At 48.0% G+C, this 7644-nt stretch overlaps 1 pseudogene; it reads right to left on the bottom strand.

The window, feature by feature from the left end:
• Positions 1–1464: 1464 nt before the first annotated feature.
• LOC115126624 (voltage-dependent P/Q-type calcium channel subunit alpha-1A-like) overlaps positions 1465–7644 on the bottom strand; it is a 340470-nt pseudogene continuing 334290 nt past the window's right edge.

Below are 7644 nucleotides of genomic sequence, written 5' to 3'. Positions count from 1 at the left end.
ACTCGAAAGTAACAAACACAAATACAAGAATAAAATAATTCTGTCTCACAAGCATGAACATCGTCATCATCATCATCACCATTATTATCATCGTTATTATTATCATCATCATTATTATCATAATCATCAATAGTATTGTTATCAGCATCTATAGAACCATTATCACTATTAATAACAAATAAACGAAAGGTGAAGAGGTTCCCTCCTTTCATCGTCCTTTCTTTCTCTCTCTCTCTTTTCATCGCTCTTTCAAACACAAACCCTGGAAGACTAGAGACACATCTCTGGTTTGAACGAGGCTATGCATCAGCAGATGGAGAGCCAATAAGGACCATGGAGCTTGTAACTTCCTCCCCCAGTTTCAACTCCCTTTTAATATGAACCAATAATATGTGGGGTCTGCGTTTTCATACTTTCCTGCCTTCTTTCCTCTCATGAAATAAAACTAGGCCTTGTAACAAAATATCTACTTCCTTGAAAATGATTGTGCAATCTCAGCCACATCAACAGTTATAACTTGTTATAGCATTTCAATAAGAACAAAGTGGGAAATAGATCATCCTTTCCCTCCGCATAAAAAAGGCTTGGACCTTGTGCTTCTCTTCCTCATCGCCTCATCTCTCCATCCATCCTAACTATCCTGATTATACCTCCAGCACAGGAAGAGAGAGAGAGAGAGAGAGAGAGAGAGGGACGCCTCAGGGAGAAGAGAGAGAAACAAAGGGATTTACAGGAAAAAGAGAGAACCCCACAGACTAATATAGAAAGGACCCAGGGATAGTTTCCCCCACATTACAGTAGTTTCTCTTTGTTATCATTTTTTGTATCAATCATGCAGGATTCCACAGGTTTTTAAACTCTGCAAGTTCCAACGAAGCTGTGCGGGTGCAACAGAAGAATCAAGCTTCAATGTTTCGAAGAAGAAGAAGAAGAAGAAGAGGAAGAGGGAAAAGTAGCAGCCGCAGGAGTAGAAGAAGAAATACTGAAGAAAATGTTTGTTTTTAAGTTTCTTTTCTTTATGTTCACCATCCACTTTTTTATGTTTCTTCTCTACTCGGTTGGGGCGGAATCTTTTTTGGGGGGTTGGGGGGTTGGAATGGATAGATTCCACCTACATTACCCCCTCTCTCGTTCAGAGTTAGGGTGTGTGTCCTGGTGTCCCCCCCACTCCCCCCACCACACTCAGGTGGAAGGCTCATCATCACTGATGTCATTATTAACAGTAAACACAGATGATAAAACTCATCAATATCTCCCCATCATCGGGGTTCGTGGTTGGTTTTTGCAACTAACGCAACTCCACTTAGTTCTCCGCAATGTCATAGTTTCTTGCGTTGATTACGTGATGACATCTTGGTCGTTGTGGCGGTTTTTAATATTGTTTCCAGAGGCGTAGCATCATGATACGTTGAGAAAAGCTTCCGTCCCCGTATCATCCATTTTGAAATCATCCATTTTGAAAAACTCCTTGCATCTGATGAGCTGGGTTCCATTGTTTTTGGAGGAGGAATTGGTTTGTACTCCATACCCTGTTCACTAATTTCCACTCATCCTTCAGTGGTCCTCCTCCTCATCCCTTTATTCTAACTACCCCTTCCTCACTCCCTCCATCCCCGGGAAACACTGAGCAGCAGAAGAAATGAAAATAAAAACAAATGGAAATAAGGAAAGAAAGAATCATGCCTTGGTTTCCCCTGTCTCATGGTGATCAGTGCTCTGGCTGTGTGTTTTCCTGGGCTGGGAGGTAGGGACTGATAACTCAGACAGTGTGGTTGAGCCCTCCCTCCCTCCCTCCATCCATCCCTCCATAGTCTCCAGAGGCTAGCACCTGTTGTCATCCGTGTTGTTGTAGGGTTCGTGCAGATCTTTAGTGCGGGGCCCTCTAGGCTGGGGAGGGGGGACCTTGTGGGGCCCGGGGTGGGTGGGGCCGTGGTGGTGTTGCGAGGAGGGGGAAGAGGCGCGGTACCCGTTGGGGAGACGTCGAGTGGGGGTGGCTGCTGCCCTTGGGGGTGGGGGTGGTGTTGGGTGGGGGCGCGTGGTGGGAAGTCCTGGGCGAGGTGCGGGAGTGGGGGTTGTTGGGGTGGGGGTTGTTTGGGTGCGGGTTGATAGGGTGCTGCTGCTGTGGGGTTGGGGGATGGTTTAGCACGGGGAGAGTAGGGTGGTTGAGGGGGTGAGGCTTGTGAGGGTTGCCCTGTGTGGGGCTCTGCTCGTAGGGAGGCGGTTTGTGGTGCTCACGGTCGTAATCCTGGTAGTCCTGGTTGTAGAAGCAGCCGTCGCCCTCCAGCGACCCACTCTCTCCTCCTCCTCCTCCCCCATCCCCCCAGCGGGGAGGGGGGTGGCAGACTTGGTTGGGTGAGCCATGGTGGGGCGGGGGAGGTCCCTGGGGGGGCTCAGGGGAGAAGCGGTGAGGGGCGGGGGCGGGATTGCGCCCCAGGGGCTGGGCTCCGGGAGGTGTGGCCATGGCTTTACGGACAACAGGAGAGTAGGTGACGTGTGGGCGGGGTGTTGCCGGGGTCTGAGGGAGTTGCCGACGGCCTCGTCTCGGGGTACTGGTCCCCGAGGTAGAGGGAGCGGGACTTTCGCTCACCGAACTACTGCCCTACACGAACATTGAAGGCAAATAAAAAAAGAACCATAAAATTAACGACGACACGAACAGAGAGAGGGAGGAAGAGAGAGAGGGAGAAAGAGAGAAAGGGAGGAAGAGAGAAAGGGAGGAAGAGGGAGAGGGAGTCAGGGAGGGAGGGAGGGAGGTAAGAAGGAAGAGAGAGAGGGAGGGAAGGAGAAAGAGAGGGAGGGAGGGGAAAGAAAGGGAGAGAGAAAAAGAGAGAAACAGAAAGACAAGGAGAGATAAATAAAGAGAGGGAGAAAGTGAACAACAGACAATAACAACAAGAACAACAACAGCGACGAGAAGAACAAGAAGAAGAACAAGAAGAAGAACAAGAAGAACAAGAAGAACAAGAAGAAGAACAAGAACAAGAAGTAGAAGAACAAGAAGAACAAGAACAAGAAGAAGAAGAAGAAGAAGAAAAAGAAGAGAGCAATCAGGAGAGTGTGAGGGGAAGGAAGGATGCCGGGAAAAATAAGACAAAAAAGAAAGAAAGAGAAGAGATATATAGAAAATGATGGGAGTCAGCATACACCGTAGAAAACAGAGAAAAGCGATGAGTCATGAAGAATAAAGAGAGGACACAAAAACAACAGGAGAAAAGAAAAGAAGAGATCAGATCTGACACAGTAGGCCTCAAAATGGTGATTGTGAAGGTACCCACAATGCACTCTTTCAATGTTGTTGCCTTGTTCAGTCTGTCTCTTATCTGAATCTAGGTTGTTAACCAATCACCTCTGTGTGTAAGTGTGTGTCTAAACTGCTGAATCCTATAAACAACAATAGTTAATGAATAGACAATGTATGGAAGTGTCAAAAAGGGAAACACAAGAGACAGTCAGCCGCCTAAAGATATTTAGGCCAAGGAGATGGGGGAGACACTCAAGGTAGAACTAAAAGGAGAACCTGAGGCTAAAACAGTTAGGAAGGTGGCTCAATGTTGACACACATCATAGATGCCCACCTGTCTGTGTGTCATGCACTCTCTGCCCTCGCTGGGTGACCGTGACCAGCGACGGTCGTGCTCCCTATCCCGGTCGTGGTCTCTGTCTCCTCGGGGCTGTCTGTGACCACCGTGCTCTCCCCCCCGGTCGGCGCGGTCTGGTGTGTAGCGCTCCTTGTCCACAGAGCCGCTGTGATGGTGGTGGTGATGGTGGTGGTGTTTGCGGTCTTTCTGCCGACTGCGGTCTCTGTCGCGGTCACGGTCCTTCTCCTTGGGTGGCAGGTCACCTGACTGAGTGGTGGTGCTCAAGTCTGTGCCCAGTCCTGCTGGAATGGAGGCCAGTTATTGTTGTCATCATGGTATCTCTAGGGTCTTTGTAACCATGACAACATGACAACATCAAACACACTTTTATATAGTAGCAACTCAGGGAACTAAGCACGTTCTTCTCACACACTCTCTGACTCAAACACATTCTGAACCGTTCCTGACCAACGCATGCACACTCATTCTGTCTCTGACCTGTATCTGCGTCTGTATATCGACACAGTGACCGCTCGGAGGCCCGGTGGCTTCGGTCGCGGCGTCGGTGGCTGTGCCTCGGTGCTCCACCCTCCTCGGGGATCACATACTCCATTGCATAATCATCGGCCCCTCCCCTTTCCCTCTGGCCCCTCCCAGATCGACTGTGACCAAGGGAGGAGGCCGAGCGCTTCATAGGACTATTATCTGTTATAGTCTGAGAGAGTGGGATGGAGAAAGAGAGAGAGAGGGATGATGGGAGAGTGGGATGGAGAAAGAGAGAGAGAGGGATGATGGGAGAGTGGGATGGAGAAAGAGAGAGAGAGAGGGATGATGGGAGAGTGGGATGGAGAAAGAGAGAGAGAGGGATGATGGGAGAGTGGGATGGAGAAAGAGAGAGAGAGAGGGATGATGGGAGAGTGGGATGGAGAAAGAGAGAGATGGGAGAGGGGATGATGGGAGAGAGGGATGATGGGAGAGTGGGATGGAGAAAAAGAGAGAGGGAGGATGGGAGAGTGGGATGGAAAAAGAGAGAGAGAGAGAGGGATGATGGGAGAGTGGGATGGAGAAAGAGAGAGAGAGGGATGGTGGGACAGTGGGATGGAAAAAGAGAGAGAGAGAGGGATGATGGGAGAGTGGGATGGAGAAAGAGAGAGAGGGATGATGGGAGAGTGGGATGGAGAAAGAGAGAGAGAGGGATGATGGGAGAGTGGGGTGGAGAGAGAGAGAGAGAGGGATGATGGGAGAGTGGGATGGAGAAAGAGAGAGAGAGAGGGATGATGGGAGAGTGGGATGAGAGAGAGAGAGAGAGGGATGATGGGAGAGTGGGATGGAGAAAGAGAGAGAGAGGGATGATGGGAGAGTGGACAGAGAGGAGAAGAGTAGTCACACAGCAGGTTTCTCAGGTTTACTTTCCTCGTGTCTCCTTTCTATAGTCTCCAGACATAATGGGGAAACGGAGGGACTGTGTGTATATACTGTATAGTTGTTTACCTGACTTTTACTTGTGTGTGCTTCTACATTCCTACCATATACAGTATAGCCTTGTAGAGGTGGGCACCAGGTAACCCATGACAATCCCCCCCCCCCCATACTGTTCCACACACATGCCTGTATTAGTATCATATATACATCATGCTGCCTCAGGCAGAGAGAGAGAAAGAGAGCGAGAGAGAGAGAGAAAAAAAGAGCCAGAGAGAGAAAGAGACAGAGAGAGACATCGAGAGAGATAAAAAGAGAAGAGGACGAAGACAAACAAGAAAGGGAGATGAAAGAGAGGCAATAGGCCATGCCTGACATGCATCCAGGACTTCATCTGGAAAGATAGGTCAGTATCTCCTAATCCCCCCAAAAGACTAACCCACCCCGTCCCCACCCAATTCCTCCCCCAAAATCATAACACAATCCTCTGCCAGCCCCCTCTGCCAGCGTGCACATAGGAGCTGTCCCGAGTCCTCAGCCCCACTCAGGAGCTCTCTTTCTGGGGCACTGGGAGCCGCTCTGACCTCCTAGGGCTGCTGGACACCAGGACAGTGCCTATAATGCTACTGGTACACACCTGCATACTGTATATACCAGGCCTGCTCAGTACTAGTCCGCCAGTGTCTGCTGGTTTCCGATTCTATATTGAACGAAGGGATCATTTGGATGTAGAGTTAAGTCCCCTGGTATTCCAGGTTGAAACCAGAATAGATGATAATGGACTGAAACCAGCAGACAGTGTGTAGCTAGGATACCCTCACACACACAAACACACATGGAGACACACACACACCAAGCACACACCAAGCACAAACAACAAACACACTCACCAAGCATACACACACAGGCAAACACACACATGCATGCACACACGCACAAAATCACTCCAACAAGGGCACACATACTCCTGACATGCATGCATCACCAACACCAACACATCAGCACAGACAAGCACACAGGCAAGTTACACGCAACACACGTGGTACACCCAACACAGAGCAGCAGCAGCAGGAAGAGAGAGAGACAGAGAGAGGGTGCAGAGTTTGCCAATCCCAAATCAACACCTTGACCCCACCCGCTTGGCACAAGGACTAAAGAGGTAAGTAAATTAGCCTTGTTCCAACATCCTGACCTCACATAATCACATTCACCAGGCAAGATGTAAGTAATATGGAAAAAATCCATCTGGCTTATCAGAGGGCAGGGTGGAGCGATTGCCATATTGCTTATATTTTGCATAGACACTGAGTATCCAAAACATTAAGAACACCTGTTCTTTCCATGACATAGACTGACCAGGTGAAAGCTAGGATCCCTTATTGATGTCACTTATTAAATCCACATCAATCAGTGTGCATGAATGGGAGGAAACAGGTTCAAGGATTTTATGCCTTGAGACAATTGAGACATGGATTGTGTATGCGTGCCATTTAGAGGGTGGGTAAGAGAAAGTATTTAAGTGCCTTTGAACGGGGTAAGGTAGTAGGTGCCAGGCGCACCAGTTTGGGTCAAGAACTGGGGGGTACAAAAAAGGGGGTCCAACTCAGAGCCCCACCTGTTTTGAGCCCCATCTATATATATATATTTCAAAAATGTTTGCCTGTTCTGCATGTTCTTTTGGAATTAATACATGTCACATATCAGTTTGCAAACAATGTAAAAAAAATATATTTTATTGATTTAATAAAGCCACATACAAACATGGTCTCTTTTTTGCTTTCTTGAGTAAGGCAGCTCCAAAATGCAGATGTTTCAGCCCAGCTCAGTTCTTTCAGCGGCGGAAAATACAAAGCATAGGGCTTGGCAATCTTCTCTAGTTGCGCTGTGATTGGCTCAGTGTTCTGTCACTCATGGGGACACTACGTCACCGCAAAATCTACAGGAAGACCTAGAAAGTTCAAGCCGCCCTGGGTGCTGCCATAGATTTACATTAGAAGTGCCCATCCAAGAGGCCTCAAGGTCATTGGCCACAGATAAAATGACATCAAATCACGTTATATCTACCGTAGCGTTGAATGGACTGATCATGTCAACATCATGCTTTTAAAGTCTTAGCTAGCAAATTAGACAAGCAGTCATCATCATGAATCACGTCGACAATCTACAGGCAAATCCTTTTCAATCTTTGTCATATGAAGAGAATTTATAGATAAAACGTATCTGTGCTCATTGGCCATTGGACATAAACATTAAGCAACAAGTTGGAAATCGCAAATTCAACAATGAGAGGTTTGGAAGGAATCAGTGGCTAAATATAAATGTTGCAAACCAATGACTATTTTGCTTCCCCTGCCTGCTATTCGGTGGAAAGGGTGTGTGGGCCAAGTCTGGGTTTAAGGGTCTCTTTTCCAAGCTTAAAAGGATAAACATTCACACACAACACCATGGGCCACAAAAGGTTGAATACATTGGCCATGTTGTCAGTCCAGCATGACTTCTGCCGCGTTCAAAACAAAATGTCAGATTTCAGTGAGTTCAAGACAACTGGGAACGAGCTCTGACTGGGAAAATACGTTTTGAACAGTCATCCAACTCGGAATTCCAAGTTGGGAACTCGGGCCTCTTTCTAGAGCTCAGACCTGAAGAT

Source organism: Oncorhynchus nerka, linkage group LG26 (genome assembly GCF_034236695.1).
Source record: "Oncorhynchus nerka isolate Pitt River linkage group LG26, Oner_Uvic_2.0, whole genome shotgun sequence".
NCBI classification, from domain to species: domain Eukaryota; kingdom Metazoa; phylum Chordata; class Actinopteri; order Salmoniformes; family Salmonidae; genus Oncorhynchus; species Oncorhynchus nerka.
This window is presented reverse-complemented; position numbering and strand designations above follow the sequence as displayed.